This window comes from Patagioenas fasciata, chromosome 2 (genome assembly GCF_037038585.1).
Source record: "Patagioenas fasciata isolate bPatFas1 chromosome 2, bPatFas1.hap1, whole genome shotgun sequence".
Lineage (NCBI taxonomy): Eukaryota > Metazoa > Chordata > Aves > Columbiformes > Columbidae > Patagioenas > Patagioenas fasciata.
In genome coordinates, this window is record NC_092521.1 from 136,540,903 (window position 1) to 136,558,503 (window position 17,601).

Genomic DNA, 17,601 nt, shown 5'->3' on the forward strand with positions numbered 1-17,601 from the left:
TAAGCTGGACCCCCACCTCCAACAGCTTCAACTCCCCCCAGGCTTTCTACCCCCTGTAAAGTATGAGCTTCTCTCTAGCTCTCAACTGCCCCATGCCCACCCCTTGGCAGCCCTGTGGGTCCTTGCTGGGTTTTACAAACTCTGCTGTTACCACTTGCTGGTCGCCTGGTCAGCTGTGTGTGGCGCTCTCCCGTTATTGCCACAGTGGCTGAGCCCAGCCCTTCGTTTGGCTCTTTGCTCAGGAGCAGATTCCATGATCTGGCCCCAGATGGGGTTGAAAACAACCTGGACACAGGCTGCTCCAGCCAAAAAATCTTCCCACGCACAACTTGGAAGGCAGAGGACAAGAATATATCCAGACAAAAGTCAAAAGAAAACACAAAAATGTGGTAGTCCTGTCCTTTCTGTTAATAGCAGCAGCCAAAGATGAAGTATGATTTTTGACTGTAGACAAAAGACACTTTCTCACAGGTTTCTGGTTTCTTGCTATTTTATACTTTTTTTTTTTTTTGTAATTAATTAAGCCAACAAATTTAGCAGCAGCACATTAGTTAAGGCCAGTCTCCTGTTTTAAACAGTACCTTTAACCTGCCATGGATTTTGACCTTTTGAAAGACTTTAGAAGTAGGATTTTACTTTGGAGATGGGGTTGCATAAAGATAAGAACCGCTGGCAGAGAAACTCAGCATGTCAGAGTCCAAGAAGTATGTTGATGGAGCTTATGTGGGGCTACTGCACTCCTACTGAAATTCGTGTCATGTTACTTCACCAGGGAAGGAAAATATAACAAAAAAGGATGCAGAAGACTCAGTAATTAAAACCACTATGAGATATTGACAGCCAACCAACACATTTCAAGCCCTCTTGACAGTTTATTTTTTGTCTACTGTAAAGTATGTCTGGAAAGGAGAAGGTAAAAGACGTAAGGAGGCGGGAAAAAGACGTTATTATTACTTGGATGATTATTCTTGTTTTCTATTTGTACTACCTCCATGGCTTGTTTGAATCTGAAGATCCATTGTGCAGTGATCTTCAACAGTGGAAAGAAAGAAAAAACACAAGCAGCAAAGTGAAACTAGATAAAACTTTTTTTAAGGACATCGAAGGATATCTCCAGGATTTTTCCAAACTCTTGGTCAGGCATTGAGCATTGCTGCCTTCATAGTTAACTGGCTTATCATAAAGCATTATGTTAAGAAAAGGTGGTCTTTTGGCTGCAACAGGGTTCACAGGTTCTTCACAGGAAGCATTTGCAGGCTGTACACCGCAAGTATTTTTGCTGTCATATAACCAGATATATCCATCACCTGGCCAAACTGTGGGAATACTCTGCACATGGAGAAAGTACTTTACATCTGACTAGTGGTGCTCTTGTGTGAGGGGTCAGTGATACCCTCATACCATGTGCAGATATGGGATGGACCTTTTGGAGAGAGGAGCTAGGCTGGATTGCCACTGTAGGCCATAAAGCTATAAGATGAGCTATGTAAGAGATGTTTTTATTCACTTACCAGTGGACCTCTGAGACAGGATGTTTTTATAGAAATCCTGACTGCTGTAATTTTATTTCAGCCTTGGCAATGTACATATGGCCAGCAGAAACAAAAGCTGGGAAATATGTTTAGCAGCCAAATAATTTGATAGAAGAGTCCCTCTCTGTGCAGTATCCAACTGCAAGTAAGACCCAAGACATTATAACACTTAACCAGCAAGTTTATCTTGAGAAAAGACAACATTTAAATAATCCAGGTGTCTTTTTTATGTAATGTCAGGTGTATCTCCAGAATGGGTGACAATGAGAATTTTGACCACTTTTTATTCATTGAAATATTATTTCATATTTCACTGTATAATTGGATCATTCCCAAAGTGAACAGCATTCTTGTAACTGTATAATTTCACATGAGCTCTCTCTAGCAGACTGGTTCTCTCAAAATGGATATCACTTAGTACAGTAAAATAGCAACCCATTTAGTTAATCTAAATGAGAAATCTTGAACCTGGGCCCACCTACAAGCCTCCCAATAAGGTACTGCCTTAGCATACATTTTTTCCCTAAAGTCCAATTATTATTGTCCTCAGGGATACCCATTAACTTAGAATAGTGCTGCTAGCTCTTTTTTCTCATGAAGGCAGAAGGGACTCATTAAAATATGTGTATCAGCTAAGGATGCTCTGGCCTTTCATTATGTTCAGTAATAACAGTTTTCACTATACCTATTAAAGTATCTTATTTATGTAGCTACATTTACCTGCATTGTATTGGTTTTATGTCACCAAGTGTTACACTTTTAGGACTGCAGTCTTGCAAATGCTGAGAAAAAAACATTCCAAAAACCACACTATTAACCCATACTTACCTATACTAAATGGCCTATACCACAAATCAGCATGTTTTTCTCTCTTTTAGAAAAGAAACTCGAAATTCCAAACTTACTTTCTTCCCGCTCACCCTCCTTTTCTGTGCACCAGAAGGACGCAGCATTTGGTATACACTACAAAGTAACATTTTTGTGGGAGGTATTTACTGAAATACTGGCAGCACATGATTAAGATTATAATGAGCACAAAACTGCTTACACAAATGCTAAGAGGAAGCCAGCATAGTACAGAATAACTGGCAAGGAAAAAATTGCTGAGCTTAGTTATAGAGTTCCTGTATGATGTTACTAGTTACAGCCAACCAAAATTTTGCAAAACAACTAGACATAAAAGGAAATAAACACTAATGTCAGCCATTGTCTGAAATCACAAACTAATAAAAAGCAGAGTGACTCTTCATCATTCTGAAGTTATTTCTTTTTTCTGTGTTTCATTTAGTGGAAGATGCCTCATAGTTTCCATGCATGAATGCAATAATAAAAAAATACGAATTCCTTTTTCTAGCCTTGTTTAGTTCATATACCATTATGGAAAATATTCCTGACTAGTGCTCCCCTCAAGACAATCAGTTATTTTTGAGCACAATACAGTAATCAAAGCCTTCAAAGGCTAGCTTGCCTAATCATGCCTGTGCTCCTATTTGTAAGTAGCTGAATTAATGAAGGAGAGGATCACAGGATAGTTTAAAAGGTTTAAATACCTACAAAGTGCCTACAGACAGAAAAGTGATGGTATCCAAAATCTCAGTCTTCAAACTTCTTTCTTGTTTTTTCTACTCCAATTGTTGTTTTTAATTTTTTTTAAGACTAGTTTACTGTTTCTCCCTGTACTGTCACATTAACATCAAGACACATTAAGATTACTTTAAAGGCAACACATAATATTATAATCCTATCTTTGTCTTTCATTACTCTTTTATTACATCTGCACCTCCTTCCACCTCTTTGCACATCTTGGATATTGATATAAACAGTGAAAAAGTCGTACTGTGGATATTTGTAGTCCGATACTGATAAGATGCAGCTGAAGGTCAGGAGATAATTTAGACCAATATATTTAACAGGACTTATTACTGTGCTATTTGTAGTAACTGATCCAGAAACAGACAGCATCAGTACTGTTACGCTAGGCATTGTATAAAGTCAGAGCAAAAAGCAGTTGTCAAGATCTCCTTGGATGAACTACAAAATTCAACTGTAAAAGGCACAGAGATGGTTTTCATCTATGCAGAAAGGTCATAGACATCCACTAATATACAACTGCTATTAGTCCCTTTGATCATGGCTGTTATTTTAATACTATTAGCCATCTGATTCTGCAATAGCATTTTGAGTATTGTGGATGTAATTCTCCCTCAAACAAGGAATGTACATACATGAATATTCATGATCCACTGTACATGACAAGTCAAAGCGATTGGCATGAAGTAAGGAACAGAAACTCTTGCATTCTAGTCCCAGTCATTTCCCCAGCCATTTCCTACATTGGCTCCTCCTGTGATGTTGAACACATGATGAGAGTTCAAGACTGACCCAACTACCTTGTTTGTCTGCTCTGGTTACTCACTTGTTGGAGTTCACATAAATGTCAGTATAAATTATCAGGAACAACAAACACAAGCTCTTGCCAGAACTGTCTGCTTTGCTAAGTGATGTGAGATATTTCTGGATGAGACCTGGAATCCAAACATGCATCTCAATATCTTTCTACAAGTTGAGTTGTTTTCATGATTACCACCTATTGGAGGAAACTTTTTTCAGACAACTGCAATACCAGGTCTTTAGCTGACCCATGCAGGTGGAATAGTGCTCTCATTTTACAGATCCTCTGGAGGGGCACAGGGTACACAGAGATTTGTCACACTATTATACAAAAATTGCCCTCCTGCTCTTTACTTACCATGAAGTTGCACTTAATTCAAGGCAAGTCAAGGTAAAATTCAAATGAAAGCACACATCCACACAATTCCAAAGTAGGCAATACAGTTACACTTTATACAAGACAACTGTACATTTGAAAAAAAGTCTGGTGTGCCTAATGGACTTAATCAATCAGAAATGTCTTTATTTCTATACCCGTTATGAAAGTGGCCTGCTGTCATATCTTACCAAAGTGATGTGTGTCCCAACTTCCTACTGTTAGAGAGTTGATCATTAGACAGATCTCATTAGAAAGCACACCTGTGTCAAGTAGGGCATGTTGACTTTTATAGCCAGTCTCCTCAAGGAGATTTCCAGCTGACCAGCTAAATGAACCATTGCTCCTTAAAGGGTCAGTGCTCATAGGTGTATGCCCCTTCTTTCTCCTTTGCAATTCTCTGACAAATATGGTAATGTACTAACCAAAAAGGAAACCAGTCCTTTGTTTTCCTAAATTAGTTTTCTACTGATTCACTGAATTGAACTGGCTACCTTCAGGGTCAGAGCACAGCTCAGCTGTCTTGTGAAAGCCCACCTTGAATCAGTTGCTTGACCAGGAGATATCTGGTAATTCTGAATTGAAATGAGCATGGGATCATTTTATTGGAGAAAATGGCAAGGGAAAAGATAGAAAGAAAATGGGTCAGGGTGAGCAACAATCTCTTTCTTTTAAGAATGGCACAACACATGCTAGTACAGGTATTTTGGCATGTAATCTTAAGCTCTCAACTGGAAAACCTTGGCTTGGCTGCCTATAGCTGAGAACCCAGCCACTCTTGCAGGGTTTGGAGCTGCAGCTGCCTGACAAAACAGGAGAAGCCATGCATCTCAGCATTGCAGGACACAAAGTGAACACACTGAACTGGGAAGGTTAAGGAAAAGCTACAACCCTCCTGGGACAGCTCTATAAATCTGTGGCAGATTCATTCAATATCAGAGGCTACCTTCAAAATTTTCCACCTCTTAAACTTTTTGCCTATAAAACAGATATACAGGTTTTCTTATCAAACTCACATGACTAGTAATATAGGTCAAATGCACAACATCTGTGGATGTCATCCCAGCACCACTGATTTCAACATATGCTAAATGAAGCTTGGATCCAAAGGTTTTAAAGTGGTAATAAATACGAACAAATGGTAAAATATTAAAAAAAAAAAAAAATAGTTTTTAAAGTCTTCTTGCAAGTGTGCTTCAGTTTCACATCAGTGACAAAAAAGATTTAGCCATACCCTTTGCCATCCAAACCAGAAGCAGGCTCTGTGGCACTCTGGAAGCTGTGGCAATTGCCATCAGAATTTAATGCAAAAGCCAGCAATTATTTTGACATACATTATAAATGACTTGCTGGTTTTGCTAAGCTGCTTTTATATGGTTAGCTTCTGGGACACATACGTCTGTGACACAGCCTAGGTAACTAACCGACATATGTCCATTTGATGTCAGCAGTAGAATGCCAAGGACAGGGTAAATTGGGTAAGCTTTAAAAGCAATGCCCCTGAGGGAAAAGCACACTAGTTATTTTTCACTAAAACTCTATTTATTCAACTGTGAGCTCTTTTCTTTCCAAAACATTCTCTGATCATAAACTGAAAGTACTGGGATCTTTGTCACCCCTATTCCTTCTGTGTTGTAAAGTTAGCAGAAAATATGTTTAAAATGGTAATGAAAAAATATTGTTACTTACTCCGCTGCCTGAAATCTATAGAGTATCGTTCTCATGGAGAATAAATCAAAATCATGTGGTGTGTGAGCAGAAAATATTGGCACCACTTCTTGCACTCTTGACAGCTGGGCCTTAGATCAAGCCTTTTGCTTACGGCTGGATTACACCCTGGCTGCTCACCATCTTTAGGTGTTCAGTTCAATCCTTGTTATGGAATTTTCCAGGAACTGGATAAAACGAAGAAATGCTTCTCTCTCTCTTCAAACAGGTGCCTTTGCAGAGAGAAGAAACCCTAAGAAATACAGAACAATTTTCAGAGATGCCCAGTTTGGCATAATTTTAACATCCTGGTTTTGAAAAAGGTGTATCACCTACCCCTTTATGGACTTTGAATGATGGTTTAGTTTTACAGCATAACTGACCATAAAAGTAACAATTGTTCATTCTCAAGTCAGCTGAGGGATGCCTAACTCTGCACACGCCATATGGCCCCGGTAAGACTTTCCAGCCTACTTAAAATGGAAAACAAGAGAGAACATGTTGTTTGTATTTTCTTTATTCTAAATAGGGATGCAAAGTAGTTTAGACACAGATCAGATATTTTCTAAGCACTGGAGACTATCTTATTTTATGTTGTAACTAAGCCAAATGACCTCACTAGAGTTTTCACAGTTCGTATCTGTAATGAATTCGACTCTCTTGGGCAAGTATCTTTTTCCTTCTTTTTATGAAAACCACAAGTAACTTCAATCAAATGAGTGAGCCAGATTGTACCTCTTAGAGTGCTGACTTACCATTTACTAGCGTTAATTGAGCAACACAGATGTAAAATGCTACAAGCTCATAATCTTAGTATTTTATGCTCAGAGACTACTGTATAAGTTTTAAGACACATAGAATTTCACGTGTGGTGGTTAAACCTTCCAGCTACCTCCTGTTAAGTTCTCAGTATCAGCTCAGCCCAACCTCAGCCCTTTTGCTTTGCAATGTTAAATGTGTCTCCATAATTCCTCTGTTTCTAAAATAATTCTGCTTTGCCCAATAAGCAAAGTAGGGCAGAAAACCTGCCCTGTATGAAGATCTTCCTCCAATCTTCAAAACACATGATGAGAAATGCATAATTAAGAAGATGAATACCACAGACTTTTATAGCGAGGAGGCAGAATTATGGCAGGAGATCTAGATTCAGTTAAAACAATTCAGAATTCCAGGAACAACTGCTCAGTTCAGTATAATGTTGACGTTTTCAAAAAGAACAATGGGCCATATGTTTTCTTATGGACAAGTTTGTTTTTCTTTTCTTTATTTCTTTCATGCAAAGAAGAAGGTCATCCTGACTAAACTATCATCAGCTTCCTTAGAGGAAAATAAAAAACTATCCAGCACTTCAAAATAGCCAAAGACCTTCAGCATACTGCTGTTAACTCTCTTAAGCTTTTTATTTTAGTCTCATCTCCTTGTCATGTTACTGTTTGACCTTGTATTTATTCACATAAAGATGCATTTACTCCATTTTACAATTTTTTTTTTTTATAACTGTCACAGTTTTTCTTGATTTTAACAAGGATTTTCATTATGTATTTCCTTTCTTATTGTACATTTATTACACAAGCCAAGGTGATAAATACATTTTTATTTACATGATTAGCTGTAAATTATACTTCGGTACAAACAGGATTTGGAAAAAAAAATATAAACAGGTTGAATGTGTGTTAATTGTAAGAAGTACCTAAGAGTCTTAGTAATGACTACTGCACTTTTAAAGATTGAGTTTTACATATCAGTTATAGTGGAGAATTTGAAGAAACATAAGTCCAAGCTAATTAAGGGATGATGGAAAATTTTCTGTCATTTATTCATTATTAGTCCAGTTTTATAGGCTGACTGCAAGCATCCTTATAAGAATAATACACAACTGTCTACTTTTCATTACTTTAGCAAATGAAACATGTCATATCAAATGAAATCATGTGAAAGGTGTTAATTCAATAAGCTAAGAGTCATTGCAGCTACAGTGTAAGTAAAATAAAGTATTAATTGTTCCTTTATCCATTCTTGCCATTTTTGTCAGATATCTTTTAAATCTAGCTGGTAGTCACTAAACATGGATAGAAAAGTAAGCCTCTTTCTGCACTTTCTTATTTGAAAAATTCTGTAGCAGAGCTGAGAAACATCACAAAACTTAAACCAAACTTAGTCTTAGCAGAATGACTAAAAATGCCTGCATACATGAGCAATGGTTTTAACATGTAGTTGGTAGTCTCTGTAGAAATGAAATTAGGGCTGCAGAGGTGACTGAAATGCATTTCAGAATCAATGGACTTGAATATCATGTTTTTTGATGATATTTCATTCAGCAGCTTGCTCATTCTTTTAGGATTTTTGCATTGTATTGTCATGCAGTTTTTATCTGGCTGCCAAGCCGTGAGTACAGGTTACAAGCTACACATTATTTGTAGTTGTCTGACACTTCTTCGAACTCACTGAACAGAAGAATCAGTATGTTAAATAATAACACAAATTTGGTCCTAGCAATGATATTTTGCTGCATCTGAAAGCAAAACCTAGCTTATTACTGTGTGGTCAATTCCTCAAGTGTAAGAAGCCTTGCCTTCCTTTTGTGGTATAAAATACATTCAAATTACAGTCATTACAAGTGCCCTGAGCCATGGATGTTTTATGTGACCTCTCAAAAAGGCGACAGTGGAGAATACCTTTTATGTATTCATGTTGAAATGAAAGCATACACTTCTGGCACCATCAAAGACAAAAAGCCAAATCCTGCTGCGCAGTGTGTCCACTTCGTGCTGCTGTCCTTTTCAGATTCTTATTTCAGAGGAAATATATTACAAAGTAATAAATACAGATTCTGCAATGAAGTAGACATATTTAATACTCTATTTCTTCTATGCAATTCTGCATTAGTAATTCAGTCCAGAATCTTTTGCTTTTGATAAGAAAAATCTACAATTTCAAATAAGACAGTGCTTCAAAGGAAATTACTTCGAGAGCTTTCTGTGTATCTATTAATATTTCAATACAGCTTGCCACATTTGTTTTGATTGAGAAGTCTGGATGATGAACATGATTTTTAGAGAGCTAATCAATGTTTCATATTCAATGTATGAAATATGTCTATGTGTGCATACATATGTTGAATGTTACTGAATAAATAAGGCAAGAGTGCCTTTAGTTTGTATTAGACTCATTGCAGCCACCACCGGAAAAACATTGTATATGTTTCCATAACAAAAATCTGCTTCTTAAGGCATGTAGGAGTCCTTTCTATAACAAAAACAAATGAAAAAGAGACATTCCCAGTGTGTAAGACACAGATGACCCAAGTGTTTAGCAAAAGCCTGAATTTAAGGTAGTTATAATGCTGCTACAAACTGCGGATCAACCCTTCCAATTTCAAAGAATCTGTGTTGACTCTTAATAAGTGGGGAGCAAATCTCATAGGATTGTTTTCTTTTCATTCCTCTTTTAAGAAACCCAAAAGATTTTTTTGTAATTCTCAACAAGGAAGCTTAGGCTGTGGAACATCTTTGCCCCCAGGCTACTATGGAAATGCAAAGCCACAAGGTCTTGCTGTGTTTCACACTGCAAGTAAGCTCGGACTGGCAGGGGCTCTTGAACACACTAACTAGTGTGATAAATTTTGCTGCATCCTCCATCAGTTTTGGTGCCGTCCCAAGAAGAGGCAGGAGGAAAGGGGCACAGGCGACTCCCCTGTACTGTGCATGATTTACCTGACATCACATGCATGTGTAGCAGAAATTACAGTGGTCACGTGTCAGCAAGAAACTGTATGGTGCAAATATGACTTCTTTTTTTGTCCCACACAGACTTTGAGCAGTATCATTCTTTTTTTGGCTTACAGTTGGCAAAGGGCAGAGACTCTAACAAGACTTTGCACACAGGTAACACCATCTTCGTGTCGTCTGCTGGAGAACAGCAGTAAGTCTTGGACAGTGCTACCATCTGATCACCCTCACTCTCAAACCTGCTCTTTGTGCTGAAGGAAGATGAATAGATGGCTAATGAGACTCATTGTACCGTGTGTTAAATAGTGTGATAAAATTACTGTGAGCCAGAGATACCACTGGAACAGTAGGTCCCACAATAAGCTAGGCAGTACAGTGGGAATCAGGAGGACCATACAAACTCTTCAATGGCAAAGATACTGTGTGAGCACAAAAACATATTATTCGGTTGATCTAGTATGCAAACTGTAAGAGCATAAGATAAGAAACTGCATGTGATTCGTTAGAGTTATATACCAGAGTCAAGACTAAAGTTGAATTACAATGTAGAGAGAGCAGAACAAGTCAATTAAGTCTAAGCAGCATGAACAGAGAAATTGGGAGATAGTTTTGGTATGCAAGGGTTCTTGTACCTGGGTAGTCGCATCAGTGATACTAGGATGGGCTGAGTTTGCCTACATAAAGGTGTTGGAAACACTGTATTTAGATTTGCATGTGGCAGAAATGGGACCAATGAGGAAAACATAGTTAAAAGGTGGATGGTAGGTAGGGTGATGAAAAAAGATAAGAAAAAAAGAATCAGTTGTCGACTTGAGTAAAGAATAGATTGGGTGGTATCCCTCTGGTGGTGGTGAAGATGACCTGCACACCCAAGTCCCATGGAATGCTGGGAGAACCCCCACAGGCAGTCCACTGGGCTCCCCATCAAGTCTACACTCAAAAGACTTGCAAGGACAGGGCGGAGTGAGCAGGAACAGACTGGCACCCTAATACTAAATAGAGAAGGGAAAATAATAATGCTTCTGTGTGACTTGAAAGGGTTCTCCATGGCAGGGCAATTGTGACTTAATATGCCTGGTAATACAGGTGAATTTTTTAGATAATTAAGGAATCAGTAATTTCCTGGTGGTGTGTTAATTAATTAATAAACATCATAACCATCTAAATCAGTTATCTCTCAAGTCTCCAGTCTAAAGGGTTATAGTCAGGTCTTGGCAGTAACACTTGCTTTTCATATTAACTCAGGAGAGCCTGAGGCACAGTTATCAGCTCTCACAATCTTAATCTCCTTTAAATCTCCAGTTTCTAGACATTTATGTTTAAGAAAATCTCAGTTTACATTTTATTTCAGGAATTTCTGTTCAAGTGTTTGCAAAGAAAAGGGTACACAATACATCTGAAGTGCCTATCTAAAAGCTCACAACCCAGAGGTTAAATATCAAGCATTTTAAATGTATTTTAGAACCGCTTTCTTTCCATAAAATCTCATCTTTTTATGAGGTTTGTCTTAAAATTACAAAGCTCTTGTGATAGACAAGTGTTAGTACAGACAACAGTTGATCTTCTAATATCCTCAAATGTCTTGTGTTTCTGCTACATGCTGAGAAAAGATAATGAAGAAGCCACATAATTGTTAAATAATTTTGGTGAACTTTCAGAAACGTTTTTAGAATTGGTGAAATAACATGGGTGACACTTGCCTAGAAGCCACTGAAATTAGTTTCTCAAATGGAGACTATTAATCATCACAATAAAAAAACAAACAAACAAAAAAACCAACCAAACAAAAAAAACCCCAAACAACGTTGTAAGACAAAAGAATGCTCTCTGATAAATGATAATATAATTGCAAATGAGAGATTTCTGTCTAGCAAAACCAGTCACTTTGGCAGCTATGTAGAAAAATAGATTTGAATTCAGCATTGAATTACTGGAGTATATCAGCTCAAGCAGCAGAAGTGAATGTGTAAGCAGAAAGATAAAGAGTTTTAATAAACTAATCCTTATAATAACAGGCAAATTTTCTTTTATGAGAGTACAGATGGAAGAGAGAATGATACATCTGGGCAAAAATAGAAACTTAATTTTAGAATCCTAAATCCATATTGAAGATCCCCATGGGTGGAATTCTCAAAAGTGACAATTAAATGAAAAAGAAAATCTACTGAAGTTAATTATTTTTGTTTTCTTCTATGCTTACATAGAAGAAAACATAGAAGATTTAAAATATGTTTCTTAATTTTTATGGATACTATTTAATTAGATTAATTACTATTTCTTTAATACTATTTAAATATATTTTATTACATTATATTACACTTTTAGTTAGCTTTAGAAAAAATATTCTGACTTTTTGAAAAATAATTCAGACTAAATTGGAACCTAGTATAATGAATTCCATAGTTATCAGAGTTTTGATTCAAATCTTTAAAATCATGGATCACCTTGTTATAATTTCATTATGACTATTAAAATCACCAGGTTGGCATGCAATACATTTCTATGTTTTAATGAAATGAAATGAAATGGGAAATGACACAGTAGGTTCATGTCACAAAATAAAAAGCTCTTCTTTCGCATCCTTCACCATTCTCCTCAGTTTCCTTCTGATGAGCCAAGCTTTACAGATGAGAAATATGCCCATTCCAGATGCCTAATTAGCATCACAGTCCATTCAGTCTTTGAGCTGCTTGACAGGACTATCAACAATGGAATCAGTTTTGACAGTGACTTTTTTTGTTAACAGTGATGTTAAGCTGATTATAATGCTAAAGACTGGACTCAACGCACACACATATTTTAAACCGACCATTGAACAGAGCTTGACGCAGCTTTAAGATATTTTACAGAGAAATCTTTCCCTTCCCAGTTATTCAAAATTTTAGGACAAAATTAGGAAAAATTTAGGACAAGTTTAGTAAATGTATAATGATGGGTAAGAAAAAACTTTGTAAAATATTTGAAGTTTTTTTGACATTTTCTAAATAGAAAAAAAATTGGCCAATTTAGACATTCATTGGAGAAACATGACTTTCAAAAGTGGAAGGGAAAATGAAAAGTAGGTTTGGTTATTGTTGTTTGTTTTTTTCTGGTTTTTGTTTTGTTTTGTTTTTAAGTTTTTAGTCTTAGCTAGAAAAAGAATATTACGAGTCTACCTGATGGTTCTATTAGATCAGTCACTGAACTACAATAAACCAACTGCAGAATCATTTGTACAACTTTGCTGGAAAAATTCTGGAATGCCAGACCCAGAAGACAGTCTATTATATTCTGCATCAAGTATGTGGGTCTGATCCTACTTTTGGGCTTTTAAACTTGCCATGAGATTGCAAAGTGAGAGTTTTACCAGTGCTGAGTCAGAGTACAGCTTGCATAGCTAATGCAGGATCTCTCTCTCACTCACTGTATTTAGAAAGAAAGGATAAGTTTTTTCTCTAATGTCTGTAACATCCTTCTTTCCAAAAGCCAGCCCAAAGGTAACCACTGCACCTCATTTGTATTTGAAAATTCTTTCCTGTAATGTTAAAGGAACCATTTATGTAATGCACTGCAGCATGCAGTAAGTAGGGGTGATCAGGAAGGGTGATGCTGTCTCAACTCAAGTGTCTGTATTACAGTATTGATTTAACTGCACAAGGTTAATACTGAGCCAGCCCTTCTATTTTCTACTCATTTTTCTGATCTTTAACTGTACCAGAATTTGAGGCTAAGCTGAAACCTATCTCCATGACTTATACTGTAGAAATCGCTTAGATTAACTATCATGTCCCACACTTCTGACAGAAAGTTTATAGAGCTCTTTAAATACAATGGATTCATCAAAATACAATGACCCATTTTAAACTGAAGACGGAGATGGTCAAAGTGGACTAATTACTTGAATTAGCTGTTTTTGAATTACTAATCTGAGACAAATTTAAAGGATCATGTTTCAGAAAATGCTCTTTGAAAACTGGGCACTTTAAGTCTTTAGTCTGATAAAAAAGTTTGATCAGAATCAGCGATTTGGGCAACTCAACATTATATTGGTGACGTGAAGGCATTTACTGTTCTTCAGTGGCTTAAGCCACAAGGCAAAATTAACTACTGTTCTTTCAAGTTTTAACACATTCCTTCCCTTAAACATCTAGCCATAAAGAGTTTTAATAATTATTTCACAGGGGTTAAATTATCACCCAGCATTTAGTTTCTAGAAGGCAACATACTGTCCAACTTTTTGAAATCTTTTCGACTGCTAGTATTCTCAATCTTGAGCATCTGATAAATACTACATAATCTCGCAATGCTTCAAGGAATGGGGAGTTATATTTATCCTCATTTTATAGCTAGAAAATTGATTTACCTGAGGCCAAATATGAAGCCTGGAGCAGAGGAGTGCACTGAAGTTGTCCCTCCCATTTGCCTGTCAGCTTAAGCCTGGATAGCCTTTGTTTCCCTATTTTCTGTTACATTACTGGAAAGAGAATGGCACTGTCTGTTTCATTATTTCAACAGTTACCAGACACACATAGTGAATATCTAGTGTTTGACAGCTAGGATATAGTGGACTTTTTCCCCTTTGGCAGCTTTTGATTTTATTCTAGAGAAGTAGCATAGTGATGGATAGAAAGGTGCAGGAGACAAACAATTTACCTTTGCTCTTGACAAACTCTGTGAGTTAGGCTCAATGGCATTTTTTATTTTCCTTACTGAAAAATTGGCATTAACCAAATTACAAGTGTGTTAAGAAGATCCAGAGTGCAATTCAACTTAATTTCCATGGAAATCAAAGATTTTATGCTCATTCTTCAAATGTTTTGCTAGATTGACCCCTTACCATTACATCTGTAGTATTCACCACAATGTTGATTTATATAATACTGTATATCAACCTTAAATTGTCATATTTCTAAATATTTTATTTAATATCAATTTAATTTGTAACACCAAAATGAACATGTAAATAAATTATTCTTGCAGATGCATTTATGCTGGGATCAGAAAAAGAATCACAAATAAAATACTGGGGCATTATATAGAAGCCATTTTGCCTGATAAAAATCAGAGTAGAATGTTCCATTAAGCTTTTTGTCCTTCACCCTACACAAAATTTTGTAGAGTGGTTGTCAAAAATATGAAAAAAACATTCTGTCTAGTTTGATTTTATATTATTCTAATTGGATAAGTAGATATTGAAGCTAGGGAAGTTATGACTATCGCAAATAACAATTATTTTGGAAAACTTTACTTCTGCCTGATTACTTAAAAAGAATGCAATTAGAGTACTGCAATTATCCCAGACATCACAGTAGCAGCAGAAACCGTTAAGCACAACATTTTATTCTTCTCTGATCTATTTTTCAGTCGCACCTCCATTAGAAAAATATGTTAATTTAAAGGATATTGTCAGCCTCCTCACTTTCTACTTGCATCAGTGTTCCTACCAGCAAAATACTCAACTCGGTTAAAAGGGAACATAATTAAAAAGTTGATGCATCTCCTACTGATAATTGTTCAGCTTTATTGTAATACAGTGTGTTGGAGTATATTACCATGGCAGGAACAGTCAGAACACCTGGGTGAACCTGACTTGCAGGAGAAAATGTGCAGGTTCATTATCAAGAGCAATGTGACTGTAAAAATTAAGCCACTGCTGAGGAGGTTGTGCAATCTCTACTTTTAAAATGTCACAAACTTGGCTGGTTCACCCCTGGAGCAGAGGAATGGGGTAGATGGCCTTTTCAGATCTCTTCCAATCCTGTTTTTCCATAATCCTGTGATTTTTTGACATATGAATCCATAAAAAGTATTGACTGGCCTTTTAGATTTTAAGATAAGCAAAGACATTGTGGAATAAACATCCACTTGCCTCTAATCGAAGATCTAAATTTTTGTTTTCCAAAGCTATTGCATCTCTGTTTGTTACATGAGCATGAGTGGTTTAGAAAATGCTGAAATCCCAAGCACTTCCCCAGTTAAGTCAAAAGAGGAGCAGTAGTTTAGATAGGGAAGGGGAATGTTTGTTTCTGTAACACCATTTCAAAAGAATTTTATAGCAGCTTGTACCTATGGTTTTCCAGATTAGATACTAATAAAAAGCAATCAGATGTCATAATATGATCTTTTTGCTAGCACATTGGCTGGTATTTTTGAAGGGTGAGAGGTTACAGGGCTTGGACTAGTGTATACCCATATATCCACCATCTCTTAGATGTCTAATTACTATATTGCTAGCTCCTCTGGGACAGAATTATCCTTCTGCTGTAAATATGAAATATCTAGAACAGTATTTGATTGCCTTGATCGTTTCATAACTGGGTTTTCTAGATGCTACAGTAACACAAATAACAGCAAAAATAAGATACAGGAAGATTAGTTTCTCAGTAACACAGCTGATAATGAAGTGAAGTATGCACATTTTAAGTAATGCTCCTAATCTCTGCCTAATTTTCATATTTATTATCTTCTTTGATAATTTTATTAAACACCTTTCATCATTTTTTTTTTTTTATAAATTAGATAATCTTTATGCAGTGCAACTCCTTTAACAGTGCTAGCATGTCATGGTACAGTTATGGGGTGACATGGACCAACAAGCACAAAAAAAACTTTAAAAGTTCTGAATTACCAAAGACACTGCACAAAGCAATGTATTATTTTAATGGATTTTGCAACACACTAATGATAGCTCTTCAACTACATACAGAGTTCATTCTCTGCCCGTGCTGTACTTTGTTAAATCTCTCATTTTATAACCACAGTAAGTCAGAAAGACATACTTCAAACTATTTTCAAGTGCTTGGTATGCGATTTACCATATTACCTGGAACAAATTCTTCCAGTATAGTGTTTCTGCAGTGTTGGAATTAAAATCTTCATTGTTTTTAGCACAAGGCTTGGTTTCTGAGAGTACTAGTGATGAATGCAGACTCTAGATGAAGGACTTCAGTAGTTCAGTCATGTTGCTGTATTGCACCTCGTGCTTCAGAAATAAGCTCAATGCTTTGAAGCCAACATTTTGCCCCTGAAATCATACCAGCATAGCTTATCTCAAATTCTCATGGCTTCCTAGTCATTAAAGGAAAAATGGATATTGATACAGAGAAAATAATTTCCCCTTTTCTGTCTACATTCAAATGTTAGAACATAAGTCCGTAATCATAGGTCTCTTAGCATCTAAAATCAATACAGTGCTAGCTAAGCAAAATCTTAACACCTAAACTCTGAAAAACAATTCAGAATAAACTGCAGTTTTCCGAGACATTCTAGAAGCATTGAATCTGTGGGAAATCAGGCACTTCTTTGTGCTGAAAAATCAATGATGCGGTACTTCAGCTTGAACAACAACACAGAACTATCTTGAAAAGACAGTTATTAATTATTTCTACCAGTCAGGTGAAAAAATCCTAACAAATTCCTGTGATGGAGTTTGCAGCGGTATACTGCCAAGACAAAAGACAGCAGACTATTCTTGAGTAGCTGTAAGTCTGCAAGGTTAAGAAACAGGTAATTTTATTTCCTCATTTTGCTTCATTGTCTTTTTCAGCAAAGCTTGAAAACTGTATCTCTTCAGAAATTATGAGAAACCGGATAAACAACCAGGTGACCCTGTATGAACACTCCCTTTATCTAGTTAATGCTACAATGAAAGGCAGCCTTTAATAGAATGGAGACTTTCTGTCAAAACCCAGGGCCTGACTCAAAGCATAACAAACACTTACCAGAAGTCTAAATAGATATAAGGCTATATTGTACTCCTAGAGAAAGAAATCATTATATTGCATAATTAAGTGGATCATTTTCATACTGATTTAAAGAAAAAAAAAATCACAAATTAGTAAAAACCAGTTCTCTCAAAACAGCAGAAACTTTTCTGTAGGGAATGATG